General features: G+C 45.5%; 1 protein-coding gene across 1 annotated transcript in view; it reads right to left on the bottom strand.

Moving 5' to 3' along the window:
• The window catches only part of LOC122806267 (SRSF protein kinase 1-like), a 1,654,485-nt gene that overhangs the window by 1,539,224 nt on the left and 90,263 nt on the right, over positions 1-24,998 (bottom strand). The window lies entirely within an intron of this gene.

Below are 24,998 nucleotides of genomic sequence, written 5' to 3'. Positions count from 1 at the left end.
GGAGAACCCATCTGTTATGACTGCAGCTGTATGCACGATGAACATCATCTAATGTTACTCTGAATACCCAGAACGTCTATCTGGTAATACATCTATTTATTTATTTCACATTTGTTAACCGGGTTACTCCAACTGGGTAAGAAATGACCCATTTTCAGTTGAGACCAGAGGGGAAAAGCCCTGAACAAAAACATAGAAATACATACAAAGAGAGACAAGTTAACAATATAAGAGCAAACCAAGCTTATGGATACAATGGATAAGAAAAATAAATGTAATCCAAGGAATAGTACATTGCTATATACAAGGTCAGAAGAAGGAAAGTGCAAAAGAAGATATGAGTAGAGGAGGAATGAAGTGATCTAGAGGGAGGAGAAAAAAAAAAAGAGCAGTAGGATAAAGTAAATTATATAAAGATGGAGGGTATAGAAAGAAGAGCAGATTGGATAAAGTAAGATAAGAGGAAAAAGGTCTTAATGACAAGTCTAGTGGAGAAACAGGAATATGGAAAGTGAGGAGTTAAGTAGGATGGTTACAGGTACATATAGGGTTGTTATGGCGGTACAAAATAAGGTCATGTTTAAAGTTAGGAAGAGAGGTATGACTTAAAATATGGAGTGGAAGATTATTCCAAATAAGGGAGATGGAGTGCAAGTTACTTATGTTAATATTGGGTTTACAGACTTGTAGAAAGAAAGAGTTTATCAGAACTGCACAGGGATCGGGGAGGGGTGTACCAAGAGATAAGGTTCGACAGAGATGGACAGTCAGAGTTAGAATTAAGAATTCGGAAAGCTTGGATCAACTGACATTTGGCCAGAAGGTGTGGGAATTCAAGCCAATGTAGTTTTTGGAGAGCAGAACAGTGATGGGATTTATAGGGGCTGCTGGTGACAAATCTAGCAATTTTGTTATAAGTTTGGTCAAGTTTTGCCAGCAGGTTATATTGTAAATTGGAAAATAGAGGGGAGCCATAGAGGAGGGCGGGGGAGGACATAGGATTGGGCTAGCAGTAGTTTAGAGTTGGAAGGTCAGGAATTTGCTGTTTCTATATAACATGTCCAGTTTTTGGTGTGTTTTCTTTATAGAATGAAGTATGTGGAGGTCTAGTTTGAGCTGGTCGTCAATGATGACATCTAAGAGTTTAGTGCGTAAATCTGGTGATATGATGGTGCCATTTAGTGAGGATACGAGAAAGGTGGATTTGTGATGGGCTAGAGCTTTAGGTAGGAATACTAAGAGCTTAGTTTTAGAGGGGTTCAGGATAAGTTGATTGTTGGAGAGCCACTTCTCAACAGAGTGAAATGAAGACTGTGTGATATGGTGGAGGTTATTGAGAGAGTCAGAAATGGAAATCAGAGTTGAATCATCTGCATACTGTACGATAGGGGAGAGATTGCTGGCAGTGTGTAGGCCATGGTTGAAAAGGAGGGGGCCAAGAATTGAACCTTGAGGAACACTGGTCTGAACTGGCAGAAAGGGTGAGGGAATTTTGCCATTTAACTGCTTGTAAGCGATTGGACAGGTAACTAGAGAACCAATTTAGAGTGGGGATAGAAATGTTCAGCTGAGAAAGTTTTTGAAGTAGAAGCTTGTGAGAAAGTGTCAAAAGCCTTTGACAGATCTAATAAAAGGCAAGACACAAGTTTATTATGGTCTCTGGCCTCAGCTACTGTATGAGAGAAGGATAAAAGTGCTGTGTTAATACTGTGATTGGGCCTAAAACCATGCTGGGTGTTGGTTAAAAGATAGTTTTGAGTAAGGTGGGAAAGCATTTGAGAATGAATACACTTTTCCAGAATTTTGGAGAGGGGAGAATAAATAGCAATGGAACGGAATGTAGATGGTTCTGTGGAGTTTCCACCCTTATTTAGTGGGATAGTATAATATTCCTTCCAAATAGAGGGAAAAATAGATTCTTGGATTGAGCGGTTTATTAGAATGGAAACGGGAAGGGCCACAGAGTTAGCAGCAATTCTTAGGAATTGGGAAGGTAAGTTATCAGGGGTGGGGAACAAGGTTTGAGTTTACTAAGTAGAGTTTTAATATAACTAACACATACAGGTTTAAGCAAGAAGGGTTCAGAGAGGTTAGAGGAGTCAGACTGGGGGTATGGAGAAAAAGTGGCTGTGGTAATAGAAGTGATAGTACTGGAAGTGGAATTAGAGGTGGGGTTGGGAATATTAGAGGTGTTCGGTACAAGTTTAGAAATGGTATCAATAAAGTAGTGATTAAAATGAATGGTGGTATCTGAGGGAGATTGAATGGGGATTGTGGGTGAGCCAGGGTTGAGAAGAGTTTTTATAGTTGACCAGAACTTCTGGAGGATAGTAGGTTTCAGAGAGGTAAAATTTTCTTCTGTCCTGGTTGTCTATTTTTTTGTAAGGTTTCTAAGTTCCACGTAAGATTGAAGGAAAAAATTTATTTTTTTTTTATATTGTTTCCAAGTGGCATCTCTTGTGCATAAGGTGGAAGATTTCTTTGGATAGCCAGAGGTGATGTTTAGCTTTGACTTTTATTTTCCTGATAGGGGCCAGAGAGTTGAGTATGCTTAGGAATGTCTGGTTGAAGTAGCTAACTGAATCATTTACAGGTAAAGAATATAGGCAGGACCAGTTAATATGTGGGAGAAATTGAAATTTCTTTGGTTTCGGATGTATTTAAAGAGATGAGAACAAGTGAGTTTGGGTGAGTACCTAGTAATGTGGTTAGGTAGGTGGTCACTAATGGAGTCAGATAGTGTACCTGGCTGGTGGTACAAATTAGGAGAATTTACGAGAATCCAGTCTAGGACAGAATTGGAGTGGTTTTTGCCAAGGCGGGTGGGGGAGGAAACAAGTTGAGTAAAACAATGTAGGTTGGGACTACGAGACTGTGTATTAGAGTTAACCAAGTTCCAGTCAATATTTACATCCCCAAGTATAACAGTTTCAAAGGAGATGTGATGAAAACACCAAGATAAGATGTTTTCAAGGATAGCGATATTATTCCCTGGTGGAATATAGATTGAGGCTATGGCCATTTTTTGGTAGTTGAGATGACAGGTTACTATGAGTAGCTCTGCAGGGTGGAAGGAGGGAGGGGTAATTGAAAGTGGTACAATATTGAGAGAGTCAGAAAAAAGAATGGAGACACCACCTCCCTTTTTGCTAGGTCTGTCCTGTCTGTAGATATTCAAGATCCATTAGGACAGACACCCTAGCTGCCACCTAATGGAGGTACCCCAAGAAAAGTATACCCTTATTCCAACAATCTTAAGCAGACCTGAGTATGTATTTGACTAGATTTGAGGCATAAACAGCATATGACAAGTAATGGAAAAAAAATAAACTAATCTTGGAAATACCAAACATGAAAACACATCTGTAAGCATGCTGAACAGAAGCAGATTAGGCAGCCAATGACTCAGACTAACTCAGGATGAAAATAACTAATCTGACAGTAAAGGGTCGACTAAAGAGAACAGAGCTATATCACACCAGTCAAGGAAAACAAGACATGCCCATCAGAAAAAAAAAAATCGCACAGGAAACAAAACAAAGAAGCATAAAACTCATAAGTTCACACACGGGAAGAAGTCTCCATGCTTCCCAGGCTGGATATATCATATCAGGTCGGAAGGAGACCGATTTACACAACCCATTCCTTCCAACAGTGAAACACTATCATCAACACTTAGTATCACCAAAATAACACCATCCCCATGGTGAAGCATGGTGGTGGCAGTATCATGCTTTGGGGTTGCTTTTCTTCAGCTGGAACCGGAGCTTTAGTCAAGGTGGAGGGAATTATGAACAATACCAAATACCAGTCCCTTTTTGTCCAAAACCTTCAGGCATCTGCTAGAAAGCTGAAGATGAAGACGAATTTCACCTTTCAACATTGCAAGGACTCCACGCATACATCCAAATCAACAAAAGAATGGCTTCACTAGAAGAAATTTATAGTTTTGAAATGGCCCAGCCAGAGCCCAGACGTAAAAACAATAGAAAATCTTGGGGTGACCTTAAGGGGGCTGTGTACAAGCGATTCCCTCGCAATCTGACAGATCTGGAACGCTTTTGCAAGGAAGAGTGGGCAAATATTGCCAAGACAAGATGTGCCATGCTAATAGACTCCTACCAAAGAAGGCTGAATGTTGTAATTAAATCAAAAGGTGCTTCAACAAAGTATTAGTTTAAGGGTGTGCAAACTTATGCAACCAGCTTATCGTACATTTTATGTTTTATATTATTCCCCCAACAGATATGTTTGTTTTTCAATTGAATTGTACAGGTAATAAGTCACATTAAAGGTGGGAAAAGTTTTGAAATTATTTATTGCGGTCTCATTTTTTTATATATCACAAGAACCTGGCATTTTAAAAGGGGTGTATACTCGCACAATTTCGAGGCAACTTACCTCAACTATTCACATCCCCAACCCGAAACAATGAAAAGTCATCACGCCGATTGATTAGAATGTAGATTCTTTTGGAGGAAAGAATCTACATTCAACCGCTCACCATCCAGAAAAAACTTCTGCTATGAAGCTGAACATTTCCTACCATTTTGCACCCTCCACACTCCCTGCTACTTATATATTCTAACTCCAAGATTGCACTACAGTAAGGAAAAGGGTAATTTTCCCGATCCCCACTGTACTGCAATGCACTTCAAAGCACAGATGCTCCAAACTGTGAACAAAGTCTCCATATCGATGTTTCAAAGTTGACAGGAATTGTGCTCGCAGTTTTGCCTCTCTGTCACTCCATGTTTGTCCTTCTCACGGTCAAGGTAAGCCACCTCGACATTTTGACTGTAAGCCTATTACATATATACACATACGTACTATATAAATAAAACGCACGTACATACACACACACAATATATTACATAATTACACATACACATACACACACACTACATAAAATACACATACACACACACACACACACACACACACACTATACATAAAACATATATATGCACACACAGAGTCGCTCTAAATTTGTTGAATATTTTGGTCAATCTCTAGTTAAATCAGCACAATTTGTTTGACTAAACAGATGGTCAAAAGGCAAGCAAGATCCACAATCCCCAGGTAGGATATTATACCCTTTTCCCAGGGACTGTGTGATCTCAGAGTTGCAATATAACTGGCAGGGAGTGTAGGCAGTACAGCCCCCACTTGGGGGGTGCATGGGGACTTGCCCCCTGGTTATGTACATCTGTATCTATATACATGTAGTTTTCTCTATATACATCTATATAAATACACAAAAAATATATATTTTATATAGAAATACAAACGTACACGTTTTCAGCTTTCACCCACAGTGGTCTTTTATATTACTTCAGTGACTAGAGACAGAGATAAAAAGGAACAAGCCACAAAGTACAGTTTTGTAACTACCATAAATGTAGATGTTCAAGTATATACACTGCTGCAGTCATTATACTTGGGTTATCCTGCCGTCAGGCTGCTCCCCAGCCGGCCTGAGTTCCATAGTCTTGGTCCGGCGTCGGTTGCTGTCGCCTCCTCCCAGACGTCTGTGTGACAGGGGTATACAAGATGCAGCCAACGCCATTTTCTTCAGTTTTTCTTGCCCCAGATGTCAGGTGCCCCCAAATAGGTAGGCAATTCAAATTGCTAATAAAACACACATAAGAAAAGCAAACAACAACTTTCAGTTACCAGCAAATACTCCCCCATAGGCAGTAAAGGGTAGAAGACATAGGTACATACCAGCAAATAAGAGGGAGGATAACCTGGACTGCAACAGTTTATACACTCTAACATCTACATTTATGGTACGTACAAAACTGTACTATGTTCATCATGTTACACTGCTGCAGTCATTACACTTGGGTAGAATCCCAAAGCTGAGGTAGGGTGGGCTGGTTCTATAAGGCATTAGGTGTGGCTATAAGGCCCTGCAGCACAGCAGTGGCGAAGCCAGCTCTGGATTTAGAGTATAAAGGCAGATGATAATGCTTGGTGAAGGTATGCACAGAACTCCATGTTGCTGCTTCCAAAATATCCTTGGTAGGTACTCCTCTAAGGTAGGCAGTTGAAGTGGCTGTTGCCCTGGTGGAGTGAGATCTAATGCTGCTAGGTATAGGCTTCCCATGGTGTGTGTAGCAGAAACGTATACAATGTCCTATCCATTTTTGAAGTAGTCTGTTTTGAAATGGCTTTTCCCTGTGCTCCTGCAGCATATGCTACCAACAATTGCTCAGATTTTCTGAAAGCTTTGGTTTTGTCCAAGTAGAAGCGTAACTGCCTGTGAATGTCCAAAGAATGCAGTAGTCTCTCCCCTTTATTCTGTGGTTTTGGATAAAAAGTTGGCAAGTGAAGAGTTTGGTTTAGAGCCACACTTGAAACCACCTTTGGCATAAAAGTAGGGTTAGTTCTTAAAGACACCCTGTCCTTGTGGAAAATGAGGAAAGGTTCCACTGCCATTAGTGCCTGTAATTCTGAAGCCCTTCGTGCTGATGTTATTGCCAGGAGCAGAGCAGTTTTCCAAGAGATATATTTTGATTCTGCTGTGTTAGCTGGCTCAAAAGGAGGTAAAGTTAATTTTTCCAAAACAAATTTGAGGTCCCAAGTTGGAGTAGGTGCTCTACGGGGCAGTCTTATGTTTTTAGCCCCTCTGAGGTACTGTTTTAGCAAAGGATTAGAGAAAATTGGTGGATCCATGTTGTAATGAGCAGAGAAGGCAGAGGTGTGGATCTTGATGGATGAAAAGGAGAGGCCTTTTTCCAGCATCTCAGTTACATATTGTAGTATCTGAGGAATGTTTGGGACAAGAGGGTCAAGGCTGTGAGCCTGGTTCCAGGCACAGAATCTCATCCATTAATCTGAATAGGCTTTCCTGGTACTAGGCCTTTTGGCCTCCAGAATGACATCCATAACAGCTTTGGAGAGAGGCATAGCTTGCTTGACTAAGGAATTTTCCATGCAGCTAGGTTTAAGGTTTTTAGCTGACTGAAGTATCTGATTGTTGTGCTGAGACAGCAGATGTGGGATTTGAGGCAAAATCCAGGGTGGTTCTTGTGCTAAGTTCTTTAAGATTGGGTACCAGTGCTGGCGTGGTGAGTCTGGTGCAATCAGGATCATCTTTGGCTCTTTTTGCCTGGCTTTTAGGAGTACTTTGGAAGGAGAGGTAGTGGTGGGAAAGCGTATACTTGTAGGTTTTTCCAGCTGAATGAGAGGGCAAACACTTTCCATGCTTGTGGATGGTAACTCCTTGTGCAGAATTTCTGTAGCTGGCAGTTCATTGCGGATGCAAACAGGTCTATGTCCGGGCTCCACCATTTCTGTGTTATCATTCTGAATATTTGTGGATTCAATTCCCATTCGTGGGGATCCATGATGTTTCTGCTCAAGTCGTCTGCCAGTGTGTTCTTCTCTCCTGGCAGGAATTGTGCTTGCAGATGAACTTGATAGTTTAGAGCTGTGTTCCACAAGGTCATAGCTTGTCTGCAGAGGGGGTAGGAGTGACTGCCCCCTTGCTTGTTTATGTACCACATAACTGTGGTGTTGTCTGTCTTTAGTAGTAGTCGTCTTGGATGAAGCAGTTCCTTGAAAGCTATAAGGGCATTCTGTACAGCGAACATCTCTTTTTGATTGATGTGAAGATGCCTTTGTTCTGTGGGCCACTTGCCCTGAATACATTTTCCTGCCATGTGTGCTCCCCAGGCGTAATCCGATGCATCTGTTGTCAGTGTTTGCCTGGCTGAGGGTTGAGTAAAAGGCTGTCCTTTGTTGAGGTGACAAGCTTGAGCCCACCATTGAAACTCCTGTTGAAGGCAAGGAATTAGTGGTATAACTGTTTCCAAACTTTGACAGTGTTGAGACTATACACTCTTTAGGTACCATTGTAGTTTCCTCATATGTAGTTTGGCATATGGAATTAGTAGTATGCAAGATGCCATGTAACCCAGGGCCTGCAGAATTTTTCTTGCAGGGAGTTGGGTTTTTGTTGCCATCAACTGAAAGTATTGAATCAGTTGTCCTTGCTTGTCTGGCGTGAGATAAGCCATCTGGGCCGTTGTGTTCAAGTTGGCACCCAGGAATATCTCTTGTGAGGGCACTAGTTTTGTTTTCGTTTACTGTGTACCCCAGGCAACTTAACTTTTTTACAAACGCCAGATGCTTTAGAAGAATGTCCTTGCTCTCTGCTTGAATCAGGTAGACGTCCAGGTACGGATAAATTTGAATTCCTTTCTGTCTGCAAAACGCAATTACTGGTGCCAGGCACTTTGTGAAGACCCTGGGCACAGTAGATAAGCCAAAGGGCAGTGCAGAGAATTGATAGTGCATTGAACCAGCTATGAATCGGAGGTATCTTCGGCAGTTTTGTCTGATAGGGACATGCAGGTATGCTCCTTGAGGTCCAAGGTCACGAGCCAAGCTTCCTTGCCCAGCATGGGAAGAAGCTGCTGTAGTGTCAACATTTTGAATTTTGGAACATCCAGGTAAGTGTTTAGAGAAGAAAGATCCAGAATGGGCCTCCAGGCTTTGTCCTTTGTGGGAACCAGAAAGAGTCTTGAGTAAAATCCTTGTCCTTGCTCCTTTGGTGGTACCTTTTGAATAGCTCTCATTTCCATGAGTGCTGTAATTTGTTTTTGAGCCTCTGCCCATTGATTTGGTGGCAGATTTGGCATTCCTTTTAACCTTGGCAGAGTGTGACAGTAGAATCTGTAACCTTGAGATTCAATGTTGAGAACCCATTTGTCTTTGGTGATCCAATGCCAATTGTGATAGAAAACCACAATGGAGATGAAGGCAAATGAATGAAAACTAACAACAACTGCTGAATTTGCCAAAGACACCACAACAGAAGCTCGCACTCCACCGGAAACTCAGTTTATTGGAGTGCGAGCTTCTATTGTGGTGTCTTTGGCAAATTCACCAATTGTGATAGAAAAGTGCGTTTTCCTCCCAAGGGGGGCTGCCAAGAGAGAGCTGTTTGGCAGCTGTAATGGGAAGTCATTGAGGCTGCTTTTTATATGGTTGGGGTCTGTCTTCTCCTTCTTTCTGGCCTGGTGCACCCCATTGTCGAGGCCTGTAAGGACTTTGTGGTTGACCTCTACCTCTTGGACGTCTGTATCTGCCCCTTTGAGGTCTGTCTGTAACTGGAAAGGACCAATTCTTTGTTGGCCAATTTCTGCTAAATCTTGGAGGCTGAACCTGTGGGAAATCCTTCACCGTTTGCATAGATGTTGCCTTATCCTCCATTTTCTTTAATACCTCTTCTGCCTCAACTCCAAATAACACATCCAGCTGCAAAGGTGCATCCAATAATTTTGCTTTAACATGATCTGGTAACGTATGTTCTTTTAACCAAGCATGCCTTCTAATGACAGAGCCTGTAACTGCTGCTCTACAGTAGGCCTCTAAAGAATCAAAACCACATTGCAAAGCATGTTTTCCCACTTGTTCAGCTGCATGCAATAAATCCTGCATTTCTTTAAAATTAGGAGGACCTGAATCTGGAAGCATTTTTTTGTTTCAACTGAGACATCAAAAATTGCTGATATTTTAGCATGTGAAACTGGCAATTTAAGGCTCTCATTGCTAAAGTTACAGACGTATATACTTTCTTTCCCCATCTGTCTAATGCTCTGGAATCTCTGTCAGAGGGAACTGGATTTTTTGCCGAGGAGGCCTTAATCCCTTTGGGTCCCTGAGAAAAAGTTTCAGGGTCAGCAATAGGGCTTTTATACAGAAATCTGAGAGAGTCAGGGACTCTGTAGTAACTGTCAGGTTTAACTGGGGCTGGAGGTAAGGAATCAGGATTTAAGCTGGATTCAGTATACACATCATCCACAATATCTAACACTGGCGAATAGCAAGGGGTCTGTGTTGAAGTAATAAAAGGAAGTCTCTGAGCCTTTTCTTGGATTCTGAGTAATCCTGGCCTTCCCAATGGAAATGCTCTCTCATGGTATGTATGGTTTCCCCAAAGGAGTAGTCCTCAGGCGGAGAGGCTGATGGAATTGATTACTCAGCATCAGAATCCTCATAAGGGGGTAAAGAATATCCTAGGTCTGAGGATGAATCTGAAGAAATGGACACCTGGTCGGATGAGTCATAGTCTGCATCCTGTCTGGGCCTTTTATCAGGAGGGGGATCGGACCCCCTGATCAGACTGATTAGGTCTTCGGCCATTCTGAGCATTTGTTTCTTAGGCATGGAGGCCTGTCCTGGAGAATGCTGTATTTGTTTCTTTGTTTTTAAAGGAGGCTTAGACTTAGCAGAGGGTTTAATGCTTAACTGAGTAGGTCTGAAAACACCTTCTGAAGCTTCGGGTTGCTCAGCTACTCTGGATCCCTCTGAAGGGTTAGTTTTGGTAGGCTGAAAAACTTGTGCGTCCGAAGGCCCAGCCATCTCCACGTGGGAGTCTGAGGCGGCAGAAGCGGTCGTCAGGGGCTGCGAAGGCGCCTCGCTGAAAACCGGAGAACCGGCGACCGGCCTAGAAGAGGCTTCATCGTCAGTTTTGGGCCTCGGATGCCTGTCCTTGTCTTTGTGCTTTTTATGTATTCCGGTCGTTGGAAGTTCCAACGGTATGGTGTAATTGAATTTTCTGCCAAAATAATGTCGGGCAAAATCAAACCGACGTTTAATAGTGCGCTTGTTAAACCTAGCACAAAACGGACAACCAGTGACGTTGCAGTCTGGGCCTAGGCATGGGATACAATAAGAATGGAAATCCTTATGAGGTATTTGCTTCCCACAAGAAATACAGTATTAACTTTTACTGACATCGGTCTGAGGCAAGAAAAAGTTTCCCCAATGGGGTACTTAGCTTTGTAGAGGACTTCGGTTCTGGATTCAGAATGAAAATCTCAGGAGTCGGCCGTCCGGCACTTGCAAACTGCTTTTGCTTCGGGCACCGCACGGCAAGAAAGACTAAAGAAAATGGCGTTGGCTGCATCTTATATACCCCTGTCGCACTGACGACAGGGAAAAGGCGAAAGCAACCAACGCTGGACCAAGACTTTGAAACTCAGGCCGGCTGGGGAACCGCCTCACGGCAGGATAACCCAAGTGTAATGACTGCAGCAGTGTAACACGAACATCCATTACATAAAAATTAGCCTTCTTAAAAGTCAGAGACCTACTTATTTTTGGTCTGGTACAAAATACATGCTTGTTGGTAATCATTTTGAAGAAGTTTTCAACATGGAAAGACTGGCAGAAATGACATGGCACTGAAGTGTATATAATGTACAGCAATATATGTGAAGTAAAATGCTTATGTTGATTATACTGTGACTACTTTATATGAATGTAAATTTGCCCATGTCACAAGGGATATTTTCAATAAAGGTGTCTGTGGGGCGGGGGTGTAGGGTTATGATATGCTGACTTGGCAACCCTTTAGTGGGATTAAGTGTAAGTGGTGACTTTTTTTTTTAAATATATACAAGACATGAAATCAGATGCCTTTTGCAATAAGAGAGGTTTGTGAAGCCTAAAAACACCAAGTCTGGAGGGAGACAGACTTCGGCCTACAGAACAAAAAAATAAGAAACTAATAATGTAAGAAACAGAGCATGACAATTAGGTGTTTATACAGCTATGGAAACCTTTGTAACAAAAGGAGGTACTGCCAGGCATTGCCAGCCATGCCAGAAGTAGTGCAGTTGATGTGTAACATTCTAGCACAGCTAGGTAGATTTTGTAAGTAAATTATGTCATTTGTATATCAAACCGATTTGTATGGATGCTTGTGCTGAAAATGTATTTGTGAGATTTGCTTCCATTAAACTGTATCAACAGTGCACCCTACTGCAAAGAAATGTACATGCATTACTGTTAGCTGTTTAAATATATACAATGTAACAGCATACACTGAGAGAAGAGAGGTTAATCCATCTGAGTTTGGAAAAAATATTCTTGAAATTAATTTATGGGTTAAGCCATAAAGATGTCATCCCACAATTATGAATGGAGCCAGAGACGCAATGTCTGCACTAAAGAACAGGTTGTAGCACCTGCAGGAGTGGAACAGTTTTATGATTTGCAGCCGCTGCACCACATCTGAGCAATGCTCTACGAGTATTGTAGGATATAAGTGCTAAACCCTGGTAGCTTCTAGTGTTGGTGATAGCAAGGGAAACAGAAGTCAGATGACCAGATGTATGCGATTTCATTCTGTACAGAAATAATGTTTTAACATTAGAGGAGACTGAAGTCTCCGCAGCATTCTGGATTGTGTTTTGGATCTGATAACAAGGAACACTAATCCATCTTGCCTTGCTCTTGTCAGTAAGTGGGAACAGTAACTATCAGGAATAGATGGTGAGACTTGCTAAATCCCATTTTTCTACAACTATGAAAATTTCCATCTGTGTTACTTTTAATACTTCCTGTGAATGAAACTCTGGTGTTCACTGTAAATAAATATGAATGATTTTCATGTTTTATTACTAAATATATTTAGACTTTTCATTGTGGCTGGTCCTTTTTAGAAAATATTTTAAGTTCTGCAGGTATTTGCACATATTTATTTGGTGATCACTCTAACCACTCCTGTAAGCCTGGCTGTTTGGTCAACATTACCATTTGTATTAGTATTAACTTCACTCAGTATAACTGATTAACCTTTTAAGAGCCTTACAGCAACTGAGTGGTGGCAGTGATAACTACCCTAGAGTCTGGCAGAAGGGGGCACAGATTTAGAGCGGAGTGGCCTAGTGGGCTAATGCACAATGCTGGACAATCTGTGCCAGCCTTTCCCAGGTATATATGTAGGAATTAAATCTCAAAGAGTGTGCGTCAGCTATCTGGGGCAGGGACATGATGGACTGGTTTCACAGACAGGGTGCTGGAGGACTTGGCTTGGGACACTCAGCTGAGAGGACCTAACCCTACAGCTGTACCAGTGGGGAGACTTTTGGGAACCTCAAGGGAGGCAAACATCAAGACACCGGACCGAGTGTGTGCTATATGTGCTCTTAACAGAAATTGTGCTTGATGCAGAGAGGTCTGCATCTGGAAATACTGAGTATATCTATCTGTATTCCAAGCGAACGCCCCTCTCCAGTGTCAATAGTGAGGATTCAGGCTCCTTGATTACTGGTCCATAGTGGGGAAGTCACAACCTTAAAAGGGAGGTGGTGTATCAAGGACAATGACAACCGGTAATATGTTTACATGGCTACTGTGAAAGAACAAGTGAGAAGACAATATACAGCTGAGAACAGTGCACCTTGGCACAATTACCTATTCAATTAGCAATTTTGTAAATACTCTGCATACACATCAATTCTGTTTATGTCTGCAAAGAAAGCTGCATTTTGTTCAAATAAAAAAAAATGTACTCACCATAATGTTCCTTGTTTGTAGTCCATCTCGCCCTTTATTCTTACACATGGTTTCGGAGCTGATCCTCGGCTCCGACTCTGACTATCAGCAAGCTCAAAGTCTTCAAGCTGGCTTGTGGCTAGGTAGTTATCCCATGGTACACCAGTATAATCCGCAGATCTTGTTTGCTGCCAACTATAGAAAGAACAAAAACTATTCAGAAAGAATAATAAAAGGTCTCCACTTGTTAAGAAAACATTTTTCTGTCTCCAGATCCTTCCAGGAAGGGGGTAGGAGGGTGGGTTTGTAAGAATGAAGGGTGAGATGGACTACAAACATGGAACGTTATGGTGAGTACATAACTTCTTTATGTTCTGTAGTCCTAGCTCACCTTCATTCCTACACATGAGAAAGCATCCCTAGCACCTTATTCTTGGGTAGCTCATGGAAAAATACTCCTGAGTACCGTGGATCCAAAGGAGGCTCTACCCCTAGAGGTCAAATCCAATTTGTAATGAGTAATAAAGTGTGACGGGTAGCCCATGCTGCTGCTGCACAAATATCAATTGGAACCCTGGCTTGAAAGGCTGCAGAAGTAGACTGGGATCTTGTAGAATGAGCCTTAATTTTGAACAGTAAAGGCTTTCCATTGGAAGAATAAATGTAGGATATACAACTGGAAATTCAATTCGAAAGGGTCACTTTAGAAACTGGAGAACCTAATCTGGAGTCTGAGAAGGAAACAAATTGGTCTGACTTACTAAATTCCATGGTCCGGTATAGATAGAACCGTAACTGTCTGTGAACGTCCAACTGATGGAATCTGTATTCTGCTGCGTTGGAATGATTAGGGAAGAACACCAGAAGTTCTATAGTTTGGTTCAAGTTATGAGAGCACACCTTGGGGACAAAGGATGGATTTGTACGAAGAGATACTCTATCTGTGTGGAAAATCAAATAAGGGGGCTTGACAGACGGTGCTTGTAACTCTGATACTAATCTAGCAGATGTGATTTCCACCAGAAACAAAGTCTTCCAAGACAGAAACTTCAACGAACACAAATGAGCTGGTTCAAAGGGTGGAGATGTTAATTTGGATAGGACGAAGTTTAGATCCCATGAAGCTACCGGTTCCTGAAAGGAAGGTCTCAAAGTATTTGGCAGCAGCAGAACCCTGGTGAAAAAGTTCAGACAAAAATTCCAATACCACTGGAATGGATGCGGTACAAGGGTAAAAATTCATTTCCTCAGCCCAGACAGAAAACCACCTCCATTTGCTGGTGTACAACTTTCTAGTGGAGGGTTTGTGAGAAGATGTAAGAATGTGGGTCACAGCGGATGAAAAATCATGAAGCCTGACTAGGGTTGGATATGGGAGCAGCCAAGCTGTCAAACTGAGGGTGTGGAGGTTGGGATGAAGAGAGCCTGACATGTGCGTCAATAGATCTGGCACTGGGTCCAGAGTCCATAGGTTGTCTAGTAGATGAGACCCAAGAAAGGGGAACCAATCTTGACGAGGCCAGTAAGGAGTGATGAGAATCAATTTGCTTCCCAACAGTTTTGATTTCTGAATCACTTTAGATGAGAGGAAAGAGGGGAAAAGCATAAAGGAGACCCAGGGGCCAATCGTGAACAAGTGCGTCTCTCTGCGACTCCCCCGGAGGGGGGATAAGGGAAAAGTAGCTGCTGCATTTGGAGTTAATCGGACTGGCTAAAAGATTGCAGCAAGGCTGTCCCCATCTGTGGAAAATCTGTTCCGCTATTCCCTGTTTCAGAGACCACTCGTGAGGCATCAAGATTGCCCAGCTGAGTTTGTCTGCTATCATTTTGGTTGTCCCTGGGATATGCGTTGCCACTAGAAAGCACTGGGAAGATATAGTCCATTTCCAAACACAAATAGCCTCTCGACAGTGGGTACGATCTGGTTCCGCCTTGTTTGTTGAGATCCCATACTACTGACATGAAGATTGAATCGCTATCGTGCCAAGAGGAAGAAGGTCATGGAGTGCTTGCAATGCCAGAAGCACTGTCCTCATCTCTAGGACACCGATATGCAGGTGGGCCTCGTGATCTTGCCATGTGCCTTGGACAGTCCTGCCTAGATAATGACCCCCCACCCTGTGAGGCATCCATGGTCACAGTAGCAATGGGTTGGCGAAGAAGGAATGAAGTGCCTGTCGTCAGCTGGTTGGGTTGGATACATCAATGGCGGTCCTTTTTGCAAGACTCTTAAAAAGATGCGGTGGGATAGAGGCAGTTGTTGGAAGGACCACTGGGACGAAAGAAGCCACTGAAGAATTTGCATGTGTAGTCTAGCAAGAGGGACTAGTAATATGGTGGAGGCCACGGTCCCAAGATGTTTCAGCACTGTCTTTGCCTTGACTTTCTGGAGGGGTAGTAGATTAAGAACTTCTACGAGATTCTGTGCTCTTTCTGCTGGAAGACGAGCCAACATGGCGACTGTGTCTATTTCTGCACCTATAAAAGGGGCAAATTGAGAGGGTGATAAGGCAGACTTTTCCCAATTTACAGTAATCCCCAACTGGGCACAAAGTTGGATAGTGGAGTATCTGGTTTGAAAAAGTAGATGCCTGGTGGAGGCGGTTAGGAGCCAGTTGTCCAGATACGGAAACACCTGGAATCCTTGACGTTTCAGGTGAGCTGTGACTACTGCCATACACTTGAACACCCTGTGGGCTGTGGCGAGACCAAAGGGCAGAGCACGAAAAGTACAGTTGTGTACCTACCATAAATGTAGATGTTAGAGTGTATTCACTGTTGCAGTCATTACACTTGGGTTATCCTGCTGGCAGGCTACCCGCAGTCGGCCTGAATTTCAAAGTCCTGGTCTGGCGTCAGTTGCTGTCGCCTCTTCCCTGACGTCAGTGCGCCAGGGGTATACAAGATGCAGCCGACGCCATTTTCTTCAGTTTTTCTTGCCCCAGATGTCAGGTGCCCCCAAAAGGGTAGGCTATAAACATTGCTTATAAAAAAGCATGCACTAACAAACACTACCTTCATCTACAAGCAAATACACCACATAGGTTGTATAGAATAGAGAAGTACAGACAAGTCCCAACAAAGAAAGGGAGATGGTGGGTGGGTAACCTGGACTGCAACAGTGAATACACTAGAACGTCTACATTTATGGTAGGTACACAACTGTACTATGTTCATCGTGTTTCACTGTTGCAGTCATTGGGTTGAATCCCAAAGCTGAGGTTGGGTGGCTGGGTATAAACAGAATTAGGAGTGGCTATGAGGCCCTGCAGAACTGCAGGGGCGAAGCCTGCTCTGGACTTAGAGTAAAGAGGTAAGTGGTAGTGCTTTGTAAAAGTGTGCACTGAAGTCCAAGTTGCAGCCTCCAAAATATCCTTGGTTGGTACTCCTCTGGAGGAAGGCTGCTGAGGTGGCTGTTGCCCTGGTCGAATGTGGCCTAATGCCCTTAGGCATTGATTTGCCATGTTGTGAATAGCAGAAATGAATGCAGTGCCCTATCCATTTTGAAACAGTCTGCTTTGAGATAGCCTTTCCTTGTGATCCTGCAGCATATACCACTAAAAGTTGTTCAGTCTTTCTGAAAGCTTTAATTTTGTCCAAGTAGAAGCGTAGCTGTCTGTGAATGTCCAAAGAACGCAGAAGTCTCTACCCTTTATTCTGTGCATTTGGATAAAAAGTAGGCAAATGAATGGTTTGATTAAAAACCACACTGGAAACTACCTTAGGCATAAATGTTGGGTTCGTCCTTAGAGAAACCCTGTCCGGATGAAAAATGATAAAAGGTTCCACAGCCATTAATGTCTAACTCTTCCTGCTGAAGTTATTGCTAGGAGCAGAGCTGTTTTCCATGATAAGAATTTTATCTCAGCTGTATTGGCTGGCTCAAAAGGAGGCAGTGTGAGCTTTTCAAGACAAAATTGAGGTCCCATGTAGGTATCGGTGCTCTCCTTGGAGATCTTATGTTTTTGGCCTCTCTGAGGTACTGCCTCAGCAGTTGATGTGAAAAAATAGGTGGTTCCGTATTGTAATGAGCTGAAATGGCAGAGGCATGGATCTTTATTGATAAGAAGGATAGGCCTTTGTCCAACATCTCAGGTATTGTAAAATCTGAGGAATGTTTGGAACAAGAGTGTCAATTCCTTGTGCCTGGTTCCAAGCACAGAATCTCTTCCATTTTTCTGCATTACATTTTCTGGTGCTGGGCCTTCTGGCCTCCAAAATAACATCCATAACTGCTTTAGAGAGAAGTGTGTTCAGAGTGTTTATATTATTCGCCATGCAGCCAGTTTAAGGTTCTGAGTTGGCTGTGCAGGATCTGATTGTTTTGTTGGGTCAGTAGATAAGGAATTTGAGGTAACGTCCAGGCTGGGCCTTGAGACAAGCTCTTTAGGATTGGGTACCAGTGCTGGCGTGGCCAGTCTGGGTCAATCAGCATCATTTTTGGCTTCTCTTGTCTGACCTTTAGGAGTACCTTGGGGAGGAGAGGCAGTGGAGGAAAGGCATATACTGTAAGGTTTTTCCAGCTGAATGATACAGCATCCACCTTCCATGCTTGTTTGTGATAAGTCCTTGTGCAGAATGTCTGTAGTTGGCAGTTGTGAGGGGAGGCAAATAGATCTATGTCTGGGCATCCCCATTTCCTTATCATGCTGAAGACTTGTGGATCTAGTTTCCACTCGTGAGGGTCCATGAGGTTTCTGCTTAGTTCGTCTGCCTGAGTATTTGTCTTTCCTGGCAGGAATTGTGCTTGCAGATGCACTTGACAAGTCAAATGCTGTGTTCCACAAAGTCATGGCTTGCCTGCAGACGGGGTAGGAATGTGTGCCCCCTTGCTTGTTTATGTACCACATGACTGCAGTATTGTCAGTCTTTATCAACAGTGGTCCTGGATGTAGTAGATCCTTGAAGGCTGTCAGGGCATTCTGTACAGCTAGCATCTCTTTTTGGTTGATATGAAGATGCATTTGGCTTGCGGGCCTCGTGCCCTGAATACATTTTCCTGCCATGTGGGCCCCCCAGGCATAATCCGATGCATCTGTTGTTAGTGTCTGCCTGGCTGTGGGTAAAGTGAAAGGCTGTCCCTTGTGGTGACAGGCCAGGGCCCACCACCAAAACTCCTGTTGCAGGCAGGGAATGAGGGTAATAAGAAGTTATGTACTCACCATAACGTTCCATCTGAGTAGGTAGCTTCATTTGTCTGCAACCTGTGGGTCTTGGATCCTATATCAGATCCGAACCGGCAACTTGTTTCAAGCTAATGGATCTGAGCTCCTAGCTCCTCCCCTCACCCATAATCCCCTGCCAACCCTCCATGACCTCAGATCGAGTTTGCCCCTCAATATGTACCCAAAAAGGGTATTCCAACTAACATAGATCCGCTGAAGGCCAGGGGGAAGGAGGGGGGGATGGTTGCAGACAAATGAAGCTACCTACTCAGATGGAACGTTATGGTGAGTACATAACTTCTTAATCTGAAGTAGGTACTTCATTTGTCAGCAACCTGTGGGACAGAGTCCCCAGCTACCTGAATCTTGGGTGGCCATCATGGAAGGATATTGCGGAGCACCGAGGAGCCAAAGGATGCTCTCCCTCTAGAAATCACGTCCAGTTTGTAGTGGTTAATAAAGGTATGAGAAGAGGCCCAAGTGGCTGCCGAACAAATATCATCCAATGGAACTCTAGATTTGAAGGCAGCAGAAGTAGAGATAGAACGAGTGGAATGTGCGCGAATTCCTTCAGGTGCGGGTCTCCCAGAGGCTTGGTACGCTAATAGGATACATTGTGAAATCTAGCGTGATAGAGATACTTTTGATATTGTTTTCCCCAAATGAAATTTGGCAAAGGAAACGAACAGCTGGTCGAATTGTCTATGACCAGCTGTTCTATGAGTATAAAAACGTAGCTGCCTATGAACATCTAATGAGTGCAGCTTGTACTCTCCTTTATTCTGATATTTAGGAAAGAAAACCGGTAAATTTATGGACTGATTTATATTTGTTTCTGATGCTATTTTGGGAAGGAAAGAGGGATTGATCCTGAGGTACACTCTGTCCAGATGAAAGATCAAACAAGGAGGCTTCACAGAAAGAGCTTGAAGCTCTGAAACTCTCTTCACAGAAGTAATGGCTACAAGGAATGCTGTTTTCCAGGACAAGTATTTGAGATCTACTGAAGCAGCAGGTTCAAAAGGTGGAGCAGTCAAGGCTTGAAGAACTAGTGAAAGATCCCAAGGTGGTACGGCTTTTCTTTTATAGGGGGTCTAAGCAAAAAGGTGCCCTTGAGAAAGGTTTTACACAACTTGGCCGACATCAAGGCCCTGTGTCATGTCCCACATGGTAATGGGAGATGGCAGCCAATTGCACTTTGACAGTTGAGCAACTAGCGCCTTCCTGAAAAAGTTTGGTTAGGAAGTCTAATATGGATGGAAGAGGAGCCGTAAAGGGATCTAGATTATGATGCTCCGCCCAGATGGAGAAACGTTTCCATTTACTGCAGTACACTTTCCTGGTGGAGGGCTTATGCGCTGCCACAAGGATGGCTTTGACTGGTGAAGAGATACCAGGAGTCCTAACTAGAAGTGGAACTGGAGCAACCAAGCTGTCAGCTTCAGATTGTCCAGATTTGGGGTCGGTAAGTCCGACTGATGGGAGATTAGATCCGGACTGGGATCCAGAATCCAAGGGGGATTCACTAGGTGAGACCACAGGTAAGGGAACCAAATTTGCCGAGGCCAGAATGGGGCAATGAGGATCATCCTGCTCCCCAACCGCGAGGCTTTCTGTAAGAGTTGCAGCATCAGGGGTAGAGGAGGATAGGCATAAAGTAGACCGGGTGGCCAAGCATGCACCAGAGCGTCTCTTGGAGTTTCCCCTGGAGGGGGAATTAGAGCGAAGAAATTGCTGCATTTGGTGTTTGAGGGAGAGGCAAAAAGATCGCAGCAGGGTTGCCCCCATATTGCGAATATCTGCTTCGCTACTAGTGGGTTGAGAAACCACTCGTACGAGGGTAAGAAGGGTGCGACTGAGTTTGTCCGCTAGGATGTTGGCCCGCCCCGGAATGTGCGTTGCAATCAGAAAGCGGTTGGTGGAGATCGCCCATTCCCACACTCTCATGGCTTCGCGGCATAGAGGGTAAGACCTGGTTCCCCCCTGCTTGTTGATGTACCAGACAACCGACATGTTGTCCAACTGAATTGCAATCGTTCCTACAGGGAGGAGACTCTGAAGTGCTTGCAACGCGTACAGCACTGCTCTCATCTCCAGAACGTTGATATGCAGGAAGGTCTCTATCGTTCCACGTGCCTTGGACCGTCCTGCCTGAATAATGCCCCCCCCCACCCGAGGCGGGAGGCGTCCGTGGTCACCGTGGCGAGAGGGGGAGAGGTGCAGAAGGGTCGGCCCATATGGAGGTCCGGATCATGGAGCCACCATAATAGAGCCCTCCTGCAAGCCTTGCTGATAGCAATGGAGTGATGGAGAGGAAAAGGCAGAAAGGACCATTGTACTAGAAGGGTCCCATTGCAGTACCCGCATGTTCAGACGGGCACATGGAAGGAGCGTCATCGCTGCCGCCATGGAGCCCAGCGCCCTCAGGACCAATTCCGCCGGTGGGGTCTCTGATTGGAGGATAGCCCGCACATGAAGTTGCAAATTTCGAAGTCGTTCGGACGTTAGAAAGGCTCGTAGCTCTCTGGTGTCTATTCTGGCTCCTATGAATTCTACGGCTTGTGTCGGGGCCAGAAAGGATTTGTCGGCATTGATGGTGATGCCTAACTGTGGGGCTAGGCGGAGAAAGGAATCTCTGGCTGAGCAAAGTAGATGCCTTGTTGGGGCGGTCAGGAGCCAGTCGTCCAGGTACGGAAAGACCTGTATTCCCTGGAGTCTCAGGTGGGCCGCAATCACTGCTAATACCTTGGTGAACACCCTGGGGGCTGTGGTGAGGCCAAAGGGAAGGACCCTGAACTGGTAGTGACTGGCTCCCAGCCGGAAGCGGAGGAACCTCCTGGATAGTCTGTCCATTAGAATGTGGTAGTACGCATCCTTGAGGTCTATAGGAGCACATCCAATAGTTCTCCCTTAAAAGGGGGAGAATAGATTGAAGAGTGACCATTCGGAATTTTTCCTTGGTTACAGACAGGTTCAAGCGGGACAGGTCTAGAATCGGTCACAAGTCCCCCGTCTTTTTTTGGCACCAAAAAGAACCTGGAGTAGAACCCTAATCCGAGCTGGTCTTGGGGGACGGGCTGGATGGCTCTTTTTCTTAGCAGCTGCTGAATTTCTGCGGCTGCAGCCTCCCTCTGATCGGGTGGTACATCGGGGAGGTTCTTGAATTTGGGGACATGAAGTAATGGGATTTTGTACCCTCTGGATATAATTCGAAGCACCCAGCGGTCTGTCGTGATGGACTCCCATGCCGCTAGGTGCTCCGAGAAGCGCCCCCCGACTGCCTCCAGAGTGGAGCAGTCGGGCAACCCTTCAGGGCTGCTGAGTGGGCCAGTCAGAGAAAGGTTCTCTGGTCCCAAAGTTTCTCGGAGCCCCTCTGCCCCGGAGACGGCGTCCTCCCTGTCCTCTTCTGCCACGGAAGGACTGGTTGTCCGGAGCGGGTTGGGAATGTTGCGATTTCCGGAACCACATCTTCTTCTGACCCTTTTGGTTCTTCGAAAAGGACCGCTGGGGTGCAGAGAAGTGGACTCCGACAGCAGACGTCTTCCCGTCCTTCTCGCTCTGGACAAGTGTCTCGTGAACCGTTTTGCCAAACAGGGCAGAACCATCGAAAGGGGCGTTCGCAAAAGATGCTTTAAAGGGCTCCGCAAAGTCACAATGACGGAGCCAGGCCTGACGTCTCATGACTAGGCCCGCTCCGCTAGCCCTAGCGGGTCCCTCGGTGGCGTGGGACAATAGCCGCATAGAGGTATTTGAAATGGATCTCAGAGTGGCCATTCGGGTGGAGTACAATTGTTTGTCCTCCGCCGACATGGACTCAGGGGGGGAGGCAGCGTATTCTTTGATAAGATCCCGCTGCATCCTGATGACATGTGCCATATAGTTCAGAGACCTTACAGAGAAGGTCGCTGAACTAAAAACTTGCTTCCCTAAGCGGTCCATCGAGCGACTCCTTGCTCGGTGGATGGACTGAGGGGCTCTCCTGAGCTAGTTCCCTCTTCGTGGCTGCCGTCAACATGGCATCTACGGGGGGACCCTTGCTCCAGTGAGACCGGTCTGAGGGGGGCTTAGTATCCTGTCCGGGCGTTTGGGTATTGGCTCCACAGTGTCCGGGTCCTTCCACGCCCTGGTGGTAATAAAGTCCACCAAAGGGTCGGCCGGAGGGGACACCCAAGAGGTAGACGGGCCTGCTTCGAATGCCTCCAGAAACACGGACTCGTCGGAGGAAGACTTGGGGGCAGACCACCCACCTCTGATCCTCAGCAGCTCCATGATGTCTCCAAAGGAGACATCCTCAGGGGGTGATCTTGGGGAGCCTTCCCCTTCATCCAAGTCAGTGTCCTCAGTTAAGGACTCAGGGGAGTTCACGTGCCTCCTCTTGCTCTTATGCTTGCGGGGCACTTCCTCGGGGGGGGCTGTCCGAGGAGGCCTCGCCAGCAACATCCTGTTCCAATGGAACTACCTGGGACATTGAAGCAGGCTGTCCCTTAGGCCGGGTGATGGAAGCTTGGCCCAGCAGAGAGGGAGTGCAGGGTGGAGCAGAGACAAGGGCCGGGGGTCCGGATGCTCTCAACAGAGCCCTCTCCACTACATCGAAGGCCGAGGGGGAACCTCTCTCTCTGGGCTCCGAGAGTCGGCTCCCACTCGGATCCGATGAAGGGATCTGAACCGGCGTAGAGACCATCGGATCCGAAGGACCAGTGCGCTCTGACCTGGATGGAGCCGAAGGCACACTGAATCCCTCGGATCCGAAGCTCGGGCCACGGCTCCGAGAGGTCGGATCCGACAGGCTCGAGGGCAGGGTCGGATCAGAAGTACCAAGTACCGTCGGCGCCGACCCATCCCCGGCTCCAACGCTGCTCGTCTCCGAACCCGGGTAGCGGGTCAGAGAAGGAGCAATTGGAGCGAAAAATTGTGTCAAGCACCCTCCCCCCCCCCTTGAAGGCAGGGGAGGCCAGAGCACTCCCATCTGCAGCTGGGCCTGGATGAATCTTCGCATCATCCGGTCCAAGTCTGCATCAGACATGCTGAACGTTGATCTCGAAGAGGCCACCGAGGCAGGCCTGGAATGCAGCCTCGATGACCTCCATGGAGATCGGGCCGCCTCCTCCTCGGGCCCTGGGGAGAAACAAGGAGATTGGAGCAGAGGAGGGTGAGACCTAGAAGCAGTGGAGGGAGAAGCCCGTTTAGCTGGCGGGGCCGAAGCGGAGGCCTCGTCCCGCCGCTTGTGGTGCTTCTCCCTCAGTTTCTCCCTCCTAGCCTCCCTGTCCGGCGCTTTAGCGGGAGTTTGAGTCCCGGCCGAAGGAAGGGGGGCAGGAGTGGCAACAACCACAGCCTGTGGTAGTGCCACGGGAGCAGCGGAGGCCGGAGCCGAGTCCGGGGGCAAAAGTCCCGCCAGGACCAGCTTCGACCTCCGCTCTTTCAGTGCCCTGGGGTTGAACGCTGCACAAATGGTACAGCCTGAGGTGAGGTGTTCAACCCCAAGGCACCGAACGCACCGAGTGTGGCCATCAGCCGGGGGGGAGCTTATGGCCACACTCGGTACATTTAGAAAAAATGGCTTTTGGGGCCTCAGCCATACTTAAAAGAAAAAAGGTAGTGCTACACAAACACACAGGCCCCAAAAACACAACACACACACTCACTAACGACCAGCGAAGGGAGGGAAAAAACTAAGTAAAAGAAAATTTTTTTATACTACAGGGAACCTAACTCTTACACACTTTATTTTTTTAAAATAAGGTAGAGAATTTGACAGAAAAACACACTTAACTGACGATTTTTTTCTTGAGCTCAATGGAATCCAGCTATCCACAAGCGCGGCAAACTAGATCTGGGGTCATGGAGGGTTGGCAGGGGATTATGGGTGAGGGGAAGAGCTAGGAGCTCGGATCCATTAGCTTGAAACATGTTGCCGACTCGGATCCGATGAAGTCCCTACTTCAGATTTAATGTTTCCAGGCTGTGGCAATGTTGAGTCCAAGCACTTTGATACCATTGTAGCTTCCTCATATGCAGTCTTGCATATGGAATTAGCAGAATGCAGGATGCCATGAAGCCCAAAGCCTGCAGAACTTTTCTTGCAGGTAACTGGGTTTTTGTTGCCATCTTTTCGAAGTAAGAAGTCAGTTGCCTTTGTCTGGCGTGAGATAAGCCATCTGGGCAGTTGTATTTAAGCTTGCACCCAGGAATATTATCTCTTGAGAGGATACTACTTTTGATTTATTTTCGTTTACTGTGTACCCTAGGCAAATTAGTAATCTTTTTACAAACGCCAGATGCTTTAGTAGAATGTCCTTGCTCTCTGCTTGAATAAGGCAGTCGTCCAAGTAGGGATATATTTGGATTCCTCCTTGTCTGCAAAATGCAATTACTGGTGCCAGGCATTTTGTGAAGACCCTGGGCGCAGTAGATTAGCCAAAGGGCAGTGCTGAGAATTGGCAGTGTATTGAGCCAGCTATGAATATGAGGTATCTTCTGCAAGACTGTCTGATTGGGACATGCAGGTATGCCTCTGAGGTCCAAAGTTACTAGCCA

This window comes from Protopterus annectens, chromosome 7.part0 (genome assembly GCF_019279795.1).
Source record: "Protopterus annectens isolate FY-2018-M chromosome 7.part0, PAN1.0, whole genome shotgun sequence".
NCBI classification, from domain to species: Eukaryota; Metazoa; Chordata; order Ceratodontiformes; family Protopteridae; genus Protopterus; species Protopterus annectens.
The sequence above is the reverse complement of the archived record's forward strand: the minus strand, read 5'-3'. Positions and strand labels throughout refer to the sequence as shown.